Below are 21,459 nucleotides of genomic sequence, written 5' to 3'. Positions count from 1 at the left end.
AATCAAACAAACAAAGAAACACAACAGGAAAGAAACTCCAGGTATTTGAGAATTGGCTCTGTGTTGGTGTATTTCTCTCATGTTTAGCCAGATGGTTATAACTCTGTCTTTGACTTCACTTTCTGTTTGTGCAGGCCTCAAGTCAACAAGAGATGAAAAATTATGGTCTCTTTAGATATTTTTTCTGAGAACCAGTCTTGTCTGGGGCATGTGTATGGATTTTTATATACCTTAGTATGTGGAAGACTTTCAAAGACTTTATCCACAAACTCACTTCAGCTTTTCCTGCTAGACTTTCATTGTGTCAATTGTTTGCTTCAACTGTAATCTTCTTCCCTCAACTGCAGCACCTTATTGATTAGCCTTCTGAGTTTTCAGGAATATCCTCATTATAGCCACTTTTCCCAGAGAGAGTTCCAAGGTACAAACAATACAGGTAAATCTGTTACATCACTCCTTCATACAACTGCTAGAGAGATCAAATCACAAACACATTTCCTTGGGAAAATGATTTCATTGTTCTGTCTCTAAAATTTGGAAGCCACACTGGGAATGTGGGCAGCCATCTTCATGAACTCCACAGCACCAGGATGGATGATGGGAGAAGAGTAACATTGCTGCAATGCTCTCCTTTCATGTTTAATTCACCTTTTTCCTGGTTAATCATTTTCTTGGTTTCCGTAAACCCTTGAGTATCTTTCCAGGGTTCCAATAAAGTTGATACTGAATATGTTTTTAGACAGTTGTGTGTGTGTGTGTGTGTGTGTGTGTGTGTGTGTGTGTGTGTGTATGTGTGTGTGTGTGGTGTTTCTAGTAAGCAACTGGTCCTATGATTCTCTCTAATAAAAAAAATTAAAATAATATTTTATTATTTTTTTGCCCCTAATAAGTACCCAATCATTCCCCATCTTTTCATTTATACTTACCCTGTGTCCTTTCAGTAGTCCTCATTTCCACTGGGCTTTCACAGTAGCAAGAGTCTGTGTCTAACATGACTCTTGTTAGATGACCTTTCCATGTGGTGAGCTTGATCCTAGACATTCCCTGTCATGATAACTGCACTGGCTCTCTACTCTTTTTACTAATAAGTATCAATCCTGTAGCCAAAATATAAGCATCTCTGTTATCAAAATGCTGTCTACCTGCCCAGGATCATATTACAGTTTTCATCTTTTACCCCTGATTGGTGGTCAGATAGTATGAATTATTTAAAATATCTTGAGCACAGTCTTCAATTTAATTAACCCCTACATTTACTCCCTTGACACCTCTTCCTGGAGAGTTCTTACCTCCTACTCCACCGTTAGGGCTTGGTACAATTATAAGCTTGTAGGCACAGCCTTCACTTATCTCCACTGGAAGAGCTGACTACATCTGTATCCTCTTCACCAGATGTAAGTGCCACCTCATATCATTGCATTAATTTTTTATGTCTTTTTCCCTGTTTAGACTGTGAGTTCCTTAAAAGAAGGAACAATTTCTTACACTTTTCTTCATCACAAGGACATAGTTTGGTGCCTACCATATATCAATTGCTGCATAAACGTTTGCAAAATGCCTGAAAAAGCAAATGGTTAAGCGATATTAAACAGATATTGCCTACAATGAAGGACAGAGGAGAAGCAGGAGAAAAGGAAAAGTGCTATTGCAAGCAGGAGCTTCCATGATTTTGAGACTATACTAGAGAATGCAGATTGGAGAAAAAAAATATTTGGATATCCAGACTCTCTCTTCCAAATCAAGGACTGGACAACGATTATGAGGTACTGACATAATAATGAGAGCACCTACACAGAGATGACCTCCTCTTCGGATAAAGAAATTTAATGGAATAGAAAATAGAAAGATGATTGTTTGCTTTTCAGTTTCAGGTGTACAAAACAACACAATGATCAGACATCTACTTAACTCACAAAGTGATAACCCCAACAAGCCATAAAATGCCGAAGCTGTTTTCCAACACCAAAATTGGGACACATTTGCATTCTGTTTTTTCTCTCCTTGCTCCAGAGAACTAAGTCTCTTAAGGGGAGGAGAGACAGAAGAATATTTTATTAATGAGACTCATGGAAATTCAACCCGTAAAGCCACAGAAACTGTGAATGCTTCTGCTATACCCGCTAAAGTCTACTCTCCTAATCTCAGGTGATAAGAAGACAAAACTGCGTCTTCCAGAGACTTCACAAGTGGGGTTAACTCCCTTCTCTTTTGGGGAGAACAACTTCTACCATAATCAATCATCCATGGAAAAAACTGGATCAGTGATATAAGACTGTTCCCTGATAACATCTGAATGATCCATTGCATCTTCAAGGGTGGGGAGAATGTGGTACAGAGTGAAGGATTTCTTTTATTGGTAGTTACTTTGGGCTCATCAACAGGATAATATGTTAAGGAGAGTTTAATGCCAACTTCTGCTAATTTAAAGACCCAGATTCTGGAGGGAAATTCTAGAGACACTAAAACATCTTTCTCTCATCTGTTTCCTTTGATTTTGGGACTTAATCAAAGATTTGGTTCTCCATTTCTCAATTGCACTTTTCTTTATTTTTCTATTTGTCTTTACTTCCCCATTGTTGGGAGTATCTGTTCTCATTCAACTATTTGTGCTTTTAGTCATTTAACAAACCTTTTTCAGCAATTAATGTACTGCAGACACTACATTTTATTCTGGGAATAAATAAATGAGTAAAAGATTATTTATTCTCTAAAGGTACTCACTCTGTAAACACAGCAGGAACTGTAAAAATTTTAAAAATGCAATATCCTGAGGTGAGGTTGAAATCTGGTGAAGAGGATCCATCCAGAAAAGTTGTCTCTTCAATGGGAGGTTAATGAAGGCTTCACAGACAAGCTTACAATTGCACTGAGTCTTGAAAGAGGGATTGAAGTTCTTGCAGGCAGACAAGGTGTATGAGCACTCCAGGATGAGACAGCAGAGGAGGAAATGTACTTTACGGTAGGTATGTTTATGAAATTGCAAACATTTCTTAATATCTGACCAACTATCCAATGCATGAGCTTAGCCAGGTAGGCAACATTGAGATTAACAAAAACCCTTATATTTTGATTACAAGATTGAAATTTAATTCTGAAATTAGTGGAGGGTAAGTGCAGGTTTTATGTAAGGGGTAAACAATACCTCTTAAGGTGCAGCTTTATCAACTGTAGTATAGTGCTTCTATACAGTTTCTTTTGCCTTTAGTTCTGCAAACCCTATCCATTCCACCTTTTCCCCTACCTCTTTCATCAAGGTTGTTTCATAGATTTGTTTTATAGTTAGATTGTTTTTCACATTCTGCATTCCATTAGGGATTCTCCCAACTGCCTAAATGATTTTTTTTGTTTACATACTTTTTTTTTCACTCTCTATTCTGTAAAATTCAATGTGTTTTGACAAATGCCTAATGTCGTGTATCCACATTTACAACATCATACAGAATAATTTCACTACACTCAAACATTCCCATTTCTTCTATTCAACTGTCCCTCTCCGTGGCTACCATTAATGTTTTTATTGTCTCTATGCATTTACCTTTTCTGGAATGACATCCAATTGGCATATACTCTATGTAGCTTTTTCAGACTGGCTTACACAATTTAGATATAAGCTTTTAAAGATTCATCCATGTCTTTTTGTGGCTTGATAGTTTAATTATTTTTATCTCTGAATAGAAATCTATTTTATAGATGTACCACCATTTTTTTGTTTGTTTTTGTTTTGTTTTGTTTTCTCCATTTACTTATTTAAGGACATCTTGGTTTCTTCCAGTGTTTGGAGATTATGAATAAAGTTATTATAAACATTTGCATTTGTGTGTGTGTGTGTGTGTGTGTGTGTGTGTGTGTGTGTTTATGACTATAAGTTTTCAAGTCAGGTGAGTAAATACCTAAGAATGTAATTGCTGGATTGTATGGTAGGAGTATCTTTAGCTTTGTGTGAAACTGCCAAACTATCTTCTAATATGGCCGTGCCAGTTTGCATTCCCACCAGCAATGAATGAGCATTTGTGTTGCTGCACATTCTCATGAGTAATTAGTATCATCAGTTTTTTATTTTTTTTGGATTCAGCATTTCTAATAGGTGTGAAGAGATATCTCATTGTAGTTTTATTTTGAAATTCTCTAATGATATGTTATGATGATCATCTTTCATTATGCTTATTTTCTATCTGAAGTAAGGTGTTTGTTTAGACGCTTTGTTCATTTCTGATAGAATTGTTTCCTGTTGTTGTGTTTTAAAAGTTTTTCCTATATCTTTGATACAAGTTCTTTACCATATACGTGTTTTGAAAATATTGTCTGCCAGTCTGTAACTTGCATTTTTTAAAAATTAAATTGGGTTGACATTGGCTAGTAAAATTATGTAGGTTTCATTACCAAAACCTGGTAAAGATAACACAAATAAAGAAAACTACAGCCCAATATCTCTGATAAATACAGATGCAAAAATCCTAAACAAAATACTAGCCAATCGAATGCAACAATACATTAAAAAGATTATACCTCACAATCAAGTGGGGGGTTCATGCCAGGAGGACATGGTTCAACATAAGCAAATCAACCAATGTGGTACACCACATAAACAAAACAAAGGATAAAAAAATGATATGATCATATCGATAGATGCAGAAAAATCATTTGACAAGATACAACATCCATTTATGATTAAAACACTTAATAAAATGAGGTATACTTCTATACCTCAACATAATAAAGTACCTCAACATAATAAAGGCTATATATGAGAAACCCTCAGCTAATATCATACTTAATGGTGAAAAACTAAAAGCTTTTCCTCTAATATCAGGAACAAGACAGAAATGCCCCCTCTCATCACTGTTATTCAACACAATATTGGAAGTCTTATCCAGAGCAAACCTACAATCAGAAATAAATAAAAGGTATCCAAATTGAGAATGAAGAAGTCAAATTGTCACTTTTTGCAGATCACATGATTCGTTATATAAAAAATCTAAAGACTCCACGAAAAAGCTATTAGAAACAATGAACAAATACAGTAAAGTTGCAAGATACAAAAATCAATGTACAAAAATCCATTGTGTTCCTATATACTAACAATGAAATTTCAGAAGAAGAAATTTTTAAAAATTTCTTTTGCAATTGCAACAAAAAGAGTAAAATATCTAGGACTAAACTTAACAAAGGACGTGAAGGACCTATACACTGAAAACTATAAGACATTATTAAAAGAAATTGAAGAAGACACAAAGAAATGGAAAGATATTTCATGTTCATGTATTGGAATAATCAACATAGTTAAAATGTGATTTGCTTTTTGACTCTCTCAATAGTGTCTTACATAGAGCAGAATTTTTGAATTTAATAAACTCCATCTTATCAAATTTTTATTTGGATCACGGTTTTGGTGTTGAATCTAAAAACATATGTCTGAACTCATAGTCACCTAGTTTTTCTAGTTTGTTTTTTCCTAGAAGTTTTATAGTTTGAAGTTTATATTTAGGTCTATGATTCACTTAATTTAATTTCTGTGAAAGGTGTAATGTCTGTGTCTTTTTAATTTTTGTTCATTTTTATATGTAAATATCCAATTGTCCCCATACTATTTTTTTTTTTTAAAGACTATCATTTCTCCATTGAATTGTCTTTGGTCCTTTATCAATGATCAGTTTATTGTATGTTTGTGGATCCATTTTGGACTCTCTTTTCTGTTCCATTAAACTATATGTCTATTCTTTCATTGGTACAGTGCTATCTTGATTACTGTAACTTTATAGTGCGTCTTAAAATAGGGCAGTTTTGTTCTTCTTTCAGTATTCTGTTGCCTACTCTAGATCTTTTGCTTTTCCATATACACTTTAGAATCAGTTTATCAATATCTAAAAGTTGTTATCAATATCTAAAAGTTGTTTATCAATATCTAAAAGTTGTTTATCAATATCTAAAAGTTGATTTTCACTGGGATTGCTTCAAATATATAGATCAAGTTTGAAAGAATTGACATTTTAACAATATCGAGTCTTCCTATGAACATAGGATGTTTAATTATTTAGCTCCTTTTTTACTTCTTTCCTCAGAATTTTGGAGTTTTCTCGATGTATTTTGTTAAATTTCTACATATGTATATTTGGGGGGTGTTATTTTAAATAAGAATGTTTTTTCCTACATTTCTTACCTCAGTTGGTTATTGTCAGCTTAAAGGAAGGAACTGATTTTGGTATGTTTACTTGTAGCCTGAAACCTTGCTATACTTGCTTCCAGGATTTATTTGGTTGGATATTTAGGATTCTCTATATAGATATTCATGTTATCTGGGAACATAGACAATTTTGTTTCTTCTTTCTGAATCTGTGTTCATTTTATTTCCTTTTTTCTTTTTTGGTCTTACTGTACTAGCTAAAATTTCCAGTACATCGCAGAATAAAAGTGGTGAGAGAAGATATTTTTGTCTTGTTCCTAGTCTTAGGAATAAAGTGTCCAGTTTCTCACTGTTTAATATGAGGTTAGGTATAGGACATTTGTAGATGTGCTTTATCAAATTGAGGAGGTTCCCTCTATTTTTACTTTGCTAAGTGTTTGTATCATGTATTGTTTGGTTTTCTTAAGTGCACTTTTCTGCCCAATTAATAAGATCACATAAATTTTCTTCTTTATCTTGTGATGTGGTGGATTACACTGATTTGATTTTGCAATGCAGAAATAGCCTTGCAATGCAGAATAAATCCTACGTGGTCATGATGTATAATTTTCCTTTCCATTGTTGAATTCAATTTGTCAATATTTTGTTAGAGACTTTACATTTACATTCATGAGAACTATTATTCTTTAGTTTTCCTTTCTTTTAATTTCTGTTTTTTCTCATAGAATGAGTTAGGAAATATTTCCTCTGCCTTTATTTTCTGGAAGAGATTTTCAGGAATTGATACAATTTCTTCCTTAACTACTTGGGAGAAATTACTGCTATATCATTAATTTTTTATCGTGGTAAAATATATGTAATATAAAATTTATCATGATTACCATTTTGATGTGTACAATTTACAGGCATATGTGCTAGGCATTAGATCTGAAAAAAATGCATAAGAATTAATAAATTAAATGCTTTTAAAACACAAATCACCTCATGTCTCTTAATTTCATGACCACTGCTTGAGGCTAAATGTGTGATGCTCTTGTCTCTATTCCAGCAGTTTCATCAGTTACATGGAACAAAGAAATCAAACTCGTGTTTCAGAATTTATTCTTCTGGGACTCTCAGAAGAGGCAGAGCTGCAGCCACTGGTCTTTTGTTTGTTTCTGTCCATGTACCTGGTCACTGTGCTGGGGAACCTGCTCATCGTCTTAGTGTCAACACAGACTCCTACCTCCACACGTCCATATACTTCTTATTCTCCAACCTGTCCTTTGTGGACATCTGTTTCACCTCCACCACCATCCCCAAGATGCTGGTGAACATCCAGACGCAGAGCAAAGTCATAATCTATGAAGGCTGCATTATGAAGACGTATTTTCACATACCTTTTGGAGGATTAGACAATTTTCTCTTGACAGGAATGGCCTATGACTGGTTTGTGGCCATCTGTCACCCACTGCACTACATGGTCATCCCAAGCACTGTGGCATTTTGCTTCTGGCATCCTGGTTATTGAGTGTTCTGGAGTCTTTATTACAGGGCTTAATGATTTTGCGACTGTCTTTTTTCACAGAGATGGAAATCCCTCACTTTTTCTGTGGACTTAATCAGGTGGTCCCTTTGCCTGTTCTGACACCTTTCTCAATGACCTAGTAATGAATTTTGCAACTGGACCTCTGAGTTTCATCTCACTCACTGGTATCCTTTTCTCTTACTCTAGAATTGTACCCTCCATTTTGAGAATTTTGTCAACTAGAGACAAGTATAAAGCATTTTCCATCTGTGGGTTTCACCTCTCGGTTGTCTCCTTGTTCTATGGGACAGGCTTTGGAATGTATCTTACTGTGTTTCCCTGAAAATAAGATCTAGCCAGACCATCAGCTCTAATGTGACTTTTGGAGCAAAAATTAATATAGGACCTGGTCTTATATAATAATATAATATAATATAATGTAATATAATATAATATATAATACAGGGTCTTACATTAATTTTTGCTCCAAAAGACGCATTAGAGCTGATTGTCTGGCTAGGTCTTATTTTGGGGGAAACAGGGTAGTTCTGCTGCCACACAAAACTCCAGGGTAATGCCATAGCCTCAGTGATATACACTGTGGTCACACCCAGGCTGAACCCTTTTATCTACAGTCTTAAAAACAAAGACATAAAACGGGTGCTAAAAAAGCTCTTTAGATGAGAAACATTCTCCACATTCAATGTCTTGTTTTAGGATTAGAGAGTTGGTCATTAGTAACTGGGCTCAAAGTACTTGGAGACGTAAATCAGAATACTTTTATCAGTTTGTAGAAATATATCTGCATTTGTCTTATTCACATGGTCTGTTCTCTCAGCTTTTTATACATTATAAATAACTCCTTCTTCGGTATTTATTTTAGAAAATTTTGAACTTCCTGGTTGTGTTCTGTGAGATCAGTGTAGAAAATACATTCAATGCATGAATTTTTGCAATAAAATATTTAATACAGGAGACTGGACACTTATCAAATTACAGGAAATGTGGAAGTGGATTGTTGCTCCTGTCAGAGGAAATCAGCTGACTCTTAGATTATATACTTTAGGAAGAAAAGAATTTGCCATACCAAAGACTGTGTACCAAGTCTGAAGGTTTATGCTAACTATTCCAGAAAAAAAAAAATCACATGTGGAACTGGAATCAACATCTAATTAACTCTATAATAATTCACATTTAGTTTCCAAGATCTAATTATTTTTGGCACAGTTGAAAACGTAAGTGGAGATAAAAACAAAAATTACAATCTGTGATCTTTCAATTATTTTGTCATTTATGTGATTCCCCTAGATGTGCATTACTGCTTTTCTTTTTATGTTTTGATAGGCAGGACCACTCTCAGGACATATCCCTTGGCAGGGCCTTCCATAGATTAGAGGGCGATCTCTAATCGCCCTCACTTAGAGATCATAAAAGCAACGTGAATATTCTATCAATTGCCAACTTTGTTTTTTCTAAATATGCATCTAAAAAAATGAAAGAAAGGAAGGATGAATGGAAGGAAAGCAGAAATAAAGGAATGATGGAGGTAGAGAATAAAGAAAGAAATAGACCTAATGAAAGATACTGAGAAATAAAAAAAAGAAAAAAGTGCTTATTTCTAACATTTGCCAATTTCTGTGGTGTAAATACTCTATGGCCATTATTAAGCAACCAATTGACATAAACAAGAAGTGGGATGGAGATGTGTACAACTGGCCCTCATGAAACATTATGAGCTAGCTCTTTCACACCAATGCCTTTGAGTAAGACTAGAAGAAAAATCAGAGCATAAATCTATGCAGTCCAGTATATGTCCTGATTATTTGATTGTTCCCTGATCTGAAAATCTAAAATTCTAAGTCTGTCATTTTCTTTCTGTAACCTTTCCAGTGCAATGAAAAGCACCCAGCACACTTCACATTTCTTGAATTCTGGTTCCCAACAATATCATTAATCGTATAACTATGCTGAAGTCTAACCTCCAATAAGCAGTTCCTTCTGGGTAACTGCAGTTGATACATTATGAAACAGATTTTCCACTGCTCACTATGGACTATTAGCATAATATTATCCAATGCAAACAGCATCACCATTGCCCTCAAACCTATCGAGTTGAAATATCAATTCTCAGATTTCTATATTGGAAGATATGGGGTTTTTTTGCAATCCATTCTCATATCAAATGATTTACCTGTCTAGGCGATTTTCTTCAGGCAGAAACTTCTTTAAAGTATTTTGAGCAGAACCTCTGTAATGTGCTCACAAAATTGTTGTGTGGCTGCTGGTATACCTTTCAATGACAGGGAATGACTCTCAGAAGGACACTGTAAAATGGGCCAGCTAAGAAAGTTGATAATTCTACTATCATCAGAAAAGTGGTGAAATCAAGAAAACCTCATTGGAACTGTGGATTCCACGAGCACACTGTATTCTCTGAAATCCAGGTAGTAGGAAGCACTTGCTGTAAGACTCAGCTCAAGACTTGCTCTGCTGCTAGATCTGCACTTGTTGAATAAAAGATATGCACCTCACTTCTTAGCACCCACGAAATTACTGACATGGAAATTTGATTCCATTCTTTCCAAACAACCCAACACCTCTCCACCCATGCATGGCAGCAGAAGGGATGAAACACGGAATCTGCCTCCCTTTGGCCTTCTGAATCCCCATGAACAGCGAACAATATCCCAACAATCACATCTGAAACTCTAGTTTGCCGTGAGACTGAAGGCCTATCCCTCCCAATGACCATCCTGTGCAGTATAGGAACATAGACCAGAAGGAGAGAGGAATGGATTCTGTCTGTCCACCATATCCGCACACCCTGATAACATGTAGACTTAATGATGTATGCCACTCTGCCCGTATACTATGTGTGTATTTGAGGGGAGGATGATTGTATCTCTTTCAAAATTACCTAAGACTTTCCCTGTTTCCTTTCTAATAAAAATTGTTACCTTACTAAAAGTCTGGCTGCTCACTGCCTGAAAGCCAAAACTCAAGAGATGAGGTTGGTGGAAAGAAAAGCAGGTTTATTCGAAGTGCTAGCATTCTGAGCCACCTGTCCAAAGCCCTCCCCCCACTCCCCAGCATGGTCAAAAGATTTTATAGGCACATACCTAAGAAAAGGCAGAACAAAGGAAAGGTGGAGGGGGGGTTAGGCCTGGAGTAAACATTTATTGAATAGGCACTTCCCAGAGGCTGGTTTGTTTCAGGGATAGGAATGGATCTCATGCAGATATAAAAACCTCTTTCTGTCCTTGAAGAAACAGGGTCATTGAGTCTGGTGCGCATATGGTCTGGAGTAAACAGAACCATTGAAACTGGTATGCAGAGTAAACGTGTAGTAAACAGACCATTAAGGTTTAGTAGGAGGGCAGGAAGAAAAGAAAAAACTTTCAAAAAGTCCCAGGATAAACTACACTGTTAAGTTGAATTACACTAGAAGTTTGAATCTCAAAGTGGAAGACACAGTGTTACCCTTTCAAGATGACTTGCAAATTATGAAGTGAGTGAATGATAAGAGACTTTTATAATTCTTTTACATATCTCCATACCTTTTCTTTAATTTTTAGTGTGCAATACACAAAACATAAAATTTCCCATTTTAACCATTTTAAGGGTACACTCGGTGGCATTAAGTATATTCACAGTGTTTTGCAACCATCACCACCAGACATTTTCATGACCTAAAATGGAAATTCTGTATCTATTAAGCAATAACATCTAATTTTCTTTGCTTCAGCTTCTAGTGATGTAAATGATGTTGGATCTGCTGGCAGTTTCTGGGTGTGGGCCGGGATCATGGCTCATGAAGCCGAAGAATGGACACACGGACCAAGAGGCAAGAAGTTGTAAAGGAAGATAGTTTATTAGAGGCAGGAGAAGAGGTTGCAGCTCCCTAGTGGGACATGTCCCGAATGGGGGTGCCCACTGGCTAAGGCAAAAGGCTTTTACTTTTATACCTTTCCCTGCCTGCTTGCGGAAGGGGGCTAGAGCCCTCTAATAGAATTCATCTGTTAGGTTTGTCCTGTTTGCTCATCCTGAAGGGATTAACGAACCAACCCATTCCTATCTATCAGATCTGTTCCTTTGTCTGGCCAGAAGGTATTTGAGATTATCTATTAACCTTAAAGTGTATTCTCATGTTTCTGTCCTGGAATGAAGGAGACATTTCAGGGCCTGGAGTTTCAGGATATGGCCGCTTCTTTGTTTATTCCACCAGGGACCTCCTTGTCTACTTAGGGACATGCTAAATCTCCTGTATCAATATCCTGAAACTCCAGGTTTTAAAGTCACTCCTTCACTCCATGACATAATGTAACAAGACCTTGAGATTAATCATAAAATTCCTTTTGGCCTGACAAACGAAGCAGATCTGATAGATAAGAGTGGGTTATTTTGCTGATTCCTTCAGGATGGGCAAGCAGAACAAACCTGGTAGACGAATTTCATTAGAAGGTGCCAGTTCCCTTCTTCAAACAGCTTCCCTTCCCCAAACAGGCAAGAGAAGGTATAAAAGTAAGAGCTTTTGCCTCAGTCATGGGGCACCCCAATTTGCCCACTCAGGAGCTCTGACTCTTTGCTTTCAATAATCTATCCTCTTTTTAAAACTCTTTGCCTCTCCTGGATCTGTGTTTCCATACTTTGGTCTCACGAGACAGGATCCCGGCACTCCCTCCCTCCAAAGTTCCCTACATCATTTGGGGACTCACAGAGACATATTCCTACTTCAATACTATGTTTCTCACATTATTCTAGGGTGACCTTTCCTAGGTGAGACTGATTCTGGACGTCACCTGCAATAAACCCCGCACTGACTCTCCACTAACTTTAGAATTAATCAACAATCCAGTAGTCAAAAGATAAGAGTCTCTGTTATCTGGCTGCTGCCTACATAGCTGGGCTCATATTTCAGTTTTCATCCTCTGACCCTCATTGTTCATCATATACTAGTAGCTATTTTTCAATTCTTAAGTACACTTTAAAATTTTCTTATAATGCCCAATCCCTGTACTGTAGCATTTCTGGGTGTGGGGACAGAGCCCCAAAGAGTTTCCAGGCTCTCGGCCTCACATAGAAAGGTGCTGGCTCAGGTAGTGGATGGCCATCGACTGTGATCAAATGGCCATCAGCTGTGGCTAGTTGGCCGTCAGCTGTAACCAGTGAGCCATTGGGCACTAATATAACTGCCGAGGCTAGGCTAGCAGCAAATGGTGGCTAGCAAGAAGATGGTGGCTGAGCCTGCAAGCGGTGCAGTGAGGGTTGCCAACCTGTGTGGCGCCTGCTTCCTGTTTCTCCAACCCAGCTGCCAGCGAGAGTATAGTGGTATGACTCCCCTACCTATGGCTCCCTGGGTGTTCCTTTTTGGCCTTACCATGTCCTGCGTTCTTATGTGGGGAGCTGAGACCCTGCAGGCCGCCCCGCATGACACATGGCGAAGTCGGCAGGATCCTCTGCACTACACTGGGTGTGTGCTTTTCCCTTTCTGTACCTGAATTAGTCATTCCTCCTCCAAGTTTCGGTACAGTTATAAGCTTGTCTGTGAAGACTCCCTTGGCCTCCACAGGAAGAATCAACTATTTTTTGAGTCCATTTCAGCAGGATCACAGTGTCACCTCCCAGTATTGCATTTATTTATTTATTTGACTTTCCCCAAGTTTAGACTGTTGTTACCTTAGAGTCAAAGGGTCCGCTTGCCTGAGCACATCCAAGACAAAAAAAGACACGAGCAGGAGTTTGCAGTAAAGAAAGTAAAGGTTTATTTAACGGGTTGGTGCCAAGTCCATAGAGAGGTGGGTCTGTGCTCTCAAAATACTGGCTTCCTGGTGACCTCTAGTGGCTGGGCTATGTAAGGGAAAATCATTAATCACGGTTACAATGGGAGCTGGGGTCGCGAGCTCTACGTATTGGTCGGGCTAAGGCAGGGAGCAACTAACTGATCATGGATTCAGGTCCTTGTGTCAGTCAGGGTATTGTTCCTTCGGTCCAGTTTCCAGGGGATGTGGTCAGTAGGGCCAGTCCATTTTCATGAGTGTGGAGCTGAAATGTAACCGAGGCCAACGTGTTTTCTTTATTTGACTAAAACCTTATTCTAGTTTGAGGTTTGGTGATTGTATCTTGCTCATGGTTGATAGACCTGAAGCTTTATTCTTGAGTGAGTTTGACGCCGACCAGAACCTAATGTCCTAAGGGATTAATGATGAAAAGGAGTGGACATACAGTATAAGCACAGGCACGAGGATCTGGGGAAATAACGCGAGTGAGTTATCAGGCTAAACCAAGTTAGCTTGGATTAAAGCAGAATGTGTGCTAAAGAAATAAAGCCCATGTGCGGTTACCCTGTGAGTTCCTTACGAGAAGAAACAATGTTTTACTGTTTTCTTCATCCCTAGAATCTATTTTAGTGCCTACCATACAGTAATTGCTTAATAAATATTTGCTGAAGACTGCAAAACCAGATGGTTGAGTGCGGTAAACAGATACTTCCTATACGGTGGGAAAATGAGAAGCAGAGAAACAAGGGGGGAACGCTCTCAAGGAAAGGAGGCCCCAGGAGGCCAACACCAGAAAAGACAAATGGGAGAAAGAAGACAGTAACTGCCCTAGCCCTGATTCCAGAATCTCCTTCCAGAATCAGGGCTGGAGCAGTTATTGTGGGGTTCCTGCCTCATAGTGGCCACACTTCAAGAGTGGTGACCTCCTACTGGGAGAAAAGAGTGCAAAGAGATAAGAACCCTCGAGACATCTCCCAGGGTTAAATCTGGCACAAGTTTGCACTCTGTTTTTCATTCCCATCTCTAGGGAATCAAATCTCTCTGGGAACAAAGAGACAAAAGAAAACTTTTTCAATGAGGCTCATGGGAATTTGTCTCCTAAAGCCACAGAACCTCTTAAATGCTTCCGCTAAATCCTCCGAAGTCTACTTTACCACACTCAGATTGTGAGAGAGCAGAATTGTGTCTTCCAGAGATCTCATGAGTGGTTCCATCTCCCTGCCCTTTCTGGGGGCAACTTCATTCATCACACAGGGAAGAAACTTCATGAGTGAACTCAGACTCTTCCATATTAATCTTGGTTACCCACAGCATCTTCACAGGTACTTGGGAATGTGGTAATGATAATGGTACATAGGACTCTTTAATGGTAATAACTTTATGTGATACAAAAGGATAACAAGTAAAGAAAAGTTTGGTGGCACAAAATCTTGGCAAATTAAAGTGCCAAATTCTGGAGGTTGATTTTGGGTGTGCTAGAATACCTTCTTGCTCTCATCTGTCTCCCCTGGCACTGGCTGTCAATCAAGGGACCTTCCTCTCTCAAGAGCAGGTTCTTTTGTTTCACTGTTTCTCTTTTCTCCTTATTGTTAAGGGTATCTCTTTTTCTTCTTTAAAAAAAATTGTTATTACAATATAGCTAACATACAATATTATATTAGTTTCAGGTGTACACCGTAGTTATTCAACATTTATGTACCTAAAGAAGTGATTGTCATGATAAGTCCAGCAACCATCTGACACCATATCATGCTATCACAATATTATTAACTATATTCCCTATGCTGTACATTACATCCTCATGACTTATTTGGTTTATACCTGGAAATTTGGAATACTTAATTGCCCTTCACCTTTCTCCCCCTTTTTTAATTTTTCAGTTACAGTTAACATTCAATATTATTTTATATTAATTTCAGGTATACAGCATATGGTTAGATGTTTATACAATTTAAGAAGTGATCCCCCTGACTAGTCTAGGAGCCACCTGGCACTATACATAATTACTACAGTATTATTGACTATAGTCCTATAGGTATCTCTTTTTAATATCATTCAATCATTTTTTCTTTTAGTCATTCACAAATATTTATTGAGAATTACTGTATAGGAAGCACTAATTTATATTCTGGGAATAAGGAAATTAATAAAACATTGTTTTTTTTCTCAAGGTGCTTGTGGTCTGAATAGGGGAAGAGACATAGATAAAAATAAGTAAATGCATCCTGACATGGTACTCCAATTCTGGGGAAGTGAATCTTACAATACTAGGCTGTTCTTGGGAAGACTAGTAAAGAAGACTTCACAGTAGGTGTGGAGTTATTCCACATGGGGCAAGTGTGAGAGTACTCCAGGAAGGACGGCAGTAAATACGGGGATTAAACAAACTGTATGTTGTATTAGGAAATGAAAAATAGGTCTTAATATCACACCAACAATGTGAGGCCAGGGATGAAAAATGAAATTTGGGCCTGGCCAGGAAGGAGCTGCCAAATAATTCAGAGCCTTACGTTCTGGCTACAGAATTCATACATAATTCTGAAATTAGTGCAGAATCAGTGTAGGTTTATATCAGGTGATGTCCATAATCAAACTCTTCCTGTGGGATGGTGTGGGGACAGAGCCCCAAAAAGCAGTTTCCAGGCTCTCGGCCTCACATAGAAAGGTGCTGGCTCAGGTAGTAAATGGCCATCAACTGTGATCAAATGGCCATCAGCTGTGGCTAGTTGGCCGTCAGCTGTAACCAGTGAGCCATTGGCCACTAATATAACTGCCGTGGCTAGGCTAGCAGCAAATGGTGGCTAGCAAGAAGATGGTGGCTGAGCCTGCAAGTGGCGCAGTGAGGGTTGAGAATTGTGTGGCTCCTGTTTCCTGTTTCTCCAAACCAGCCGCCAGCGAGAATATAGTGGTGTGACTCCCCTACCTATGGCTCCGTGGGTGTTCCTTTTTGACCTCACCATGTCCTGCGTTCTTGTGTGGGGAGCTGAGACCCTGCAGGCCGCCCCACGTGACACATGGCGAAGTCGGCAGGATCCCCTGCACTACAGATGGTCACTTGTGTCAATGGGAAGAACACATTATTGCTGCTGTAAAAGGCATAACAAGATAATGAAGGGTGGAAATAGAACAATGGCAGTGGAAATGGGAGATGGGAGATGAATCTATGAGGATTTGAAACAGTTATCCAAAATTTCACTATTAATGCCAGTGTCATGTGGGGTCTCTGGTTCCACTCCCCGCATAAGAACGCAGGATATGGTGAGGCCAAAAAGGAACACCCACGGAGCAATAAATAGGGGAGTCATAGCACTATATTCTCGTTGGCGGCTGGGCTGGAGACACAGGAAGCAGGAGCCACATGATCCGCAATCTGCCATCCACTTCTCTGCCAACCAACCAACCAACCAACCCCCTAGCTTAGCCACGGCAGTTATATTAGTGGCTAGCGGCTAACTGGCAACAGCTGATGGCCACCCAGCCACAGCAGATGGCCATCTGACTACAGCTTATGGCCACCTAATAACGGAGCCAGCACCTTTCCACGTGAAGCCGAGAGCCTGGAAACTGCTCTCTGGGGCTCTCTCCCCACAGGTAGACATAGGTGGTCATTTTACATTGCTTATTTTGTTAAATTCTTTCAGTAACTCTGTGTAATTGGTGTCATTCAGATTTTGTGGATGAAGAATATGAAATTTAGAAGAGGCATGCAGTAGAGTCTGGAGTCAGGCTCACAGATCTCTGTTTCCAAGGATTTTGCAATTCACTAATAATTTTGTTTTTAATAAACTATTTCAAAATAATTGCATATTCATGAGAAAATTGAAAAAATATTATAGGCAGTTTCCATAGACCTGTACCAGATTCCCCTGTTATTAACATCTGTCATTCAGAATGCATTACGCTTGGTCATCGTTTATCTTTAGGCTGCTCTTGGCTATAAAAGTTTCTCAGACTTTCATTGTTTTGAGGAATTTGACAGTTTTAAACATCGCTAGTCAGGTATTTTGAAAATTTTCCTTCAATTGAAATTTGTTTGGTGGTTATCTCATGATTAGATTGGGGTTATAAATTGGGGGGTGGTGGTGAAAGGATGTTGCAGAGGTTGCCATTTTTACCACTTCATATCAAGGATGCATACTGTCATCATGACTTTTCTTCATGTTGACCTTAACCATATGATTGAACTGTTTGCCAGATTTCTCCACTCGAAAGTATGGTTATTCTTTTTCTCTCCTTTTCTTTTTTTTCCCTTTTATTAAAGTTTATTGGGGTGACATTGGTTAGTAAAGTTACATAGGTTTCAAAAGTCTGTAATATATCATCTATATATCACATTGTGTGTTCACCACCCAGAGTCAGTTCTCTTTTCATCACCATATATTTGATCCCGTTTACCCTCATCTACTACCCCTCCCCCCTTTACTTTCTGGTAACCACTAAACTATTGTCTGTGCCTATGGGTTTTTGTTTCTTTAGTTGTTTGTCTTATTCCTTTGTTGCTTTCAGTTTTACATCCCGCATATCAGTGAAATCATATGGTTCTTGACTTTTTCTGTCTGACTTATTCCGCTTAGCATTATAATCTGAAGATCCATCCATGCTTTCGCAAATGGCACTATTCCATTTTTTCTTATGGCAGAATAGTATTCCATTGTGAATATATACTCTTGGGGCAGTTTTTTCCTGCGAGCATAGCCTTGGGAGCTTTCCTGTCCCCCTCCCTCCTCCAATATCTTATCGGAGCAGTTTCCCTGTGAGCACAGCAGTTAGAGGCTTTCCCGTCAAAACAGTGTCAAGCTATCACAGCTGTTAGGGACGGATCTCCCCGGCACCCAGGCCAGATTTAAGCAATCCCTAGCGCCACAATAGCAATGGTGCGAATCCCCCCCAATCCCGGAGGCCTAACCCTATAAAACAAAGCACCCGACCCCAGTAAGTGCTCAGTCTTTGGGAACAATCCCGTTGAGCCCGCCGGCGTAATAAAACTGTGTTCTCCCTGATCTCTGCATTCCACTTGAGTTTCTCAGTTTCCGCTGTTTTCCGCAACAATACCACATCTTCTTTACCCAATCATCTATCAAAAGACGCTTTGGTTGTTTCCATGTCTTGGTCACCGTAAATAAAGCTGTAAAGAACTTTTCATACTTTACTTTTTGTAAGAAAGTTACTATGTGTTGCCCACACTTCACCAGTGTGTGATTTTGTAAGAAAGTTACTATGTGTTGCCCACACTTCACCAGTGTGTGATTCTCCATGTCCTTGAGCACGGAATATCTATATAAATTATGGCAATTCTTTTGCATGGGAGATTTGTTTCTTCCCACTTTATCTGTCTATCTATCCATCTATCTATCTATACATTCAATCATTTATTTATTCTGGTGTAAGCTTTCTTTTTTTTGATGAATAAGCAAAATCATTTTTGTTCTTGTTCTAGAGTTTCTGGAATTACCTCTCAAACATGATGAGATTTAAGGATGCGAATGACTGTAAAAGTAGTAAAGAGAGCACTGATAATTTATGGCATCAACTGGCAACAGAGGTTTGCAAAATATCACTGTTGGATACTCCTAATCAATGAATTATAGGAAGGGAAGATCTGGGTGACAGTGTGTATTATGATACTTTCAAACATTTTTGCAAACTAATGAATATAATTTCATTATATAGAGGGTGCCAAAAATATGTATACAAGCGGACATTTTGGTGAACGTTGCTTAAGCAGTAGTTCGCCGTAATCAGAAGTGTCTGGACACTCATGGTAACCACTTTGAGCACCTCTTGTAATTTCAGAAGTCAAACGTGACTTATATTCATCTTTTGTTACCGGTATATATTGAGTATTACAATTTTAATAGTTTTTTTTCCTTTCTTAAAATGTGTATACATTTTTTTGGCACCCTCTATATAATGAGAATGACTGATTGCTTCTAGTGTCACTGGAAAGAGTGGAAAAAGAAAAGGATTAGCTCAGATGTTTGAATTTTCAGATCAAGTACCATGGGAATGCTCTGAAAACTTTTATGTGTGCCCTGAAGGATACATTTATCTCCTGTATCTGCAAGGCTGAGATTGCTGAAAATCCCTTATCCTGTGACTGGTTGAATAGGGGCTTGCTAGTATTTGCAAATTGCAAATTGAAAATTGGCAAATTGAAAGCCCGTTCATAGAGGACATCTACAGTTAAAGTGACGGTGTCACTGGAAAGGAATGGGATCCTGAATATTAGAATGAGGATATGTCGGAAGGCCCTGAGGAAGCTGGAGACATTGAACCCATGATTCTGATGTCTTATTTGCCTAGTGGAAGCTGCCTCCCCACCCCCAGTGGATTTGGCCTCTCCACCCCCAGTAATAAGGTCATCCACACCCCCAGTGATAGTGGCCTCCACACCCACAGTGGTGTTTCCTCCCCACCAGCCTGAGGGGATTAACCCTACTTTGCCTGAGGAAACTAAAGGCCTTCCCTGAGGTAGTTGCCATGCAAGAAAATGCTGAGTCTCCTTTCTACTCGCCCCATCCCTTTCTACTTCTAGATCTATAATTAGATGCAAATACTAGCAAGCCCCTAAAGGTAAGGTATGAAGTGTAACCTATGAGGAGGTGTGCTGCGCTGCACAAAAAACTATTTGAGTTATCTAATTTATGCAGACAGAAATCCAGGGAACATATGTGGGAATGGATATGTTAAGAGAGTAGGATAATGGTAGTGGGAACATAAAGTTGGCTCAGGCTGAATTCATTGAGATGGAATCACTAAGCAGAAATTCTGCATGTAATGTTGCAACTTAGGAACTTAGAAGGATCTCTAACAGTTTGGTTGGTTGGTTGAAACATGGACCAAAGTTGGCCCACAGTGAGTAAGTTGGAAATGCCAGACTTGCCTTGGTTTAATGTAGAAGAAGGGATTCAAAGGCTTAGGGAAATTGGAATGTTAGAGTTAATTTGTTCATTTAAGACCTACCTACCCACATTAGGGAGTTCAAAAGGCATACCTTTTACCATGACTATAAGAAATGAATTTGTGAGGGGAGTCCCAATATCTTTGAAGAGCTCCGTGATTGCTCTTCTCTGTAGATTAGGTCTTACAGTGGCAACTTCAGCCACTGAATTGGGAAATCTAAATGCAATGGAAGCAGTTGGATTCTGGGATGCTAGGGGTCAAGTGGTGGCACTCCACCATTAAAGACAAAATGAGAGTGGTTACCATAATGGACAGTAGAGTCGTAGCCATCACTGGAATAGTCTGACTTATTTAGATGTATTGTGTTGGCTAGTTGATCACTGTGTTCATAGACGTAAAATAAATAGAAAGACTACTAAATTCTTATTTGATCTGTATGAGCAAAAAAGCATAGGTCAAGTAAACAAAAATCTAATTTGAATTAAAAACAGAGTCACAGCCCCTCAATTAATATCTAGAACCAGTTTATAGGCCCCAGACTCCCTGAATGAAGGAGAAACTCTTCCTGTTTCTTTCTCCTAGCCTTCCCCAAGGGGATGGACCTTTAATCTTTTTACCAGGGTAACTGTGCATTGGAGAAAAAGAAATAATCAGAACTTTTAGGGATTACTAAGGTTGGCTTTCAACTGACACTAAAGCTGAGACCCAAAATGTCACTGTGGCCCTCTAGTCAGAATAGAGGATTATGGAGGTCAGGTGATCAATGAAGTTTTAGCTGAGGTTCATCTCACCGTGGTCACAGTGGATCCCCAGACTCATCTTGTGGTTTTTGTCTCAGTTCCAGAATGCATAATTGGAATAGATTTACTCAGCAGCTGGCAGAACCCCCACACTGGTTTCCTGACCTGTGGAGTGGGCGTTTTTATGGTGAGAGAGGTCAAGTGGAAGGAACTAGAACTGCCTCTACCAATAGGAAAATAGTAATCCCAAAACACTACCATATTCCTAGAGGGATTAAAGAGATTAGTACCATCATCAAGAATTTAAAGATGCAGGAGTAGTGATTCCCATCACATCCCCATTCAGCTCACCTGTTTGGCCTGTGCATAAGACAAATGAATCTTAGAGAATGAGAGTGGTTTATCATAGGT

The 21,459-nt window shown here is 38.7% G+C and overlaps 1 protein-coding gene and 1 pseudogene across 1 annotated transcript in view; both read left to right on the top strand.

The window, feature by feature from the left end:
* Positions 1 to 21,459, top strand: part of LOC117037930 (zinc finger protein 333) — a 1,118,586-nt gene that overhangs the window by 179,516 nt on the left and 917,611 nt on the right. The gene's annotated exons all lie outside the window — the stretch shown is intronic.
* Positions 7,149 to 7,971, top strand: LOC117038470 (olfactory receptor 7A10-like; annotated as a pseudogene).

The sequence above is a fragment of the Rhinolophus ferrumequinum genome, chromosome 18, assembly GCF_004115265.2.
Source record: "Rhinolophus ferrumequinum isolate MPI-CBG mRhiFer1 chromosome 18, mRhiFer1_v1.p, whole genome shotgun sequence".
NCBI lineage: Eukaryota > Metazoa > Chordata > Mammalia > Chiroptera > Rhinolophidae > Rhinolophus > Rhinolophus ferrumequinum.
Note: the sequence above shows the minus strand (reverse complement) of the source record. Positions and strands in the feature narration are given on the sequence as shown.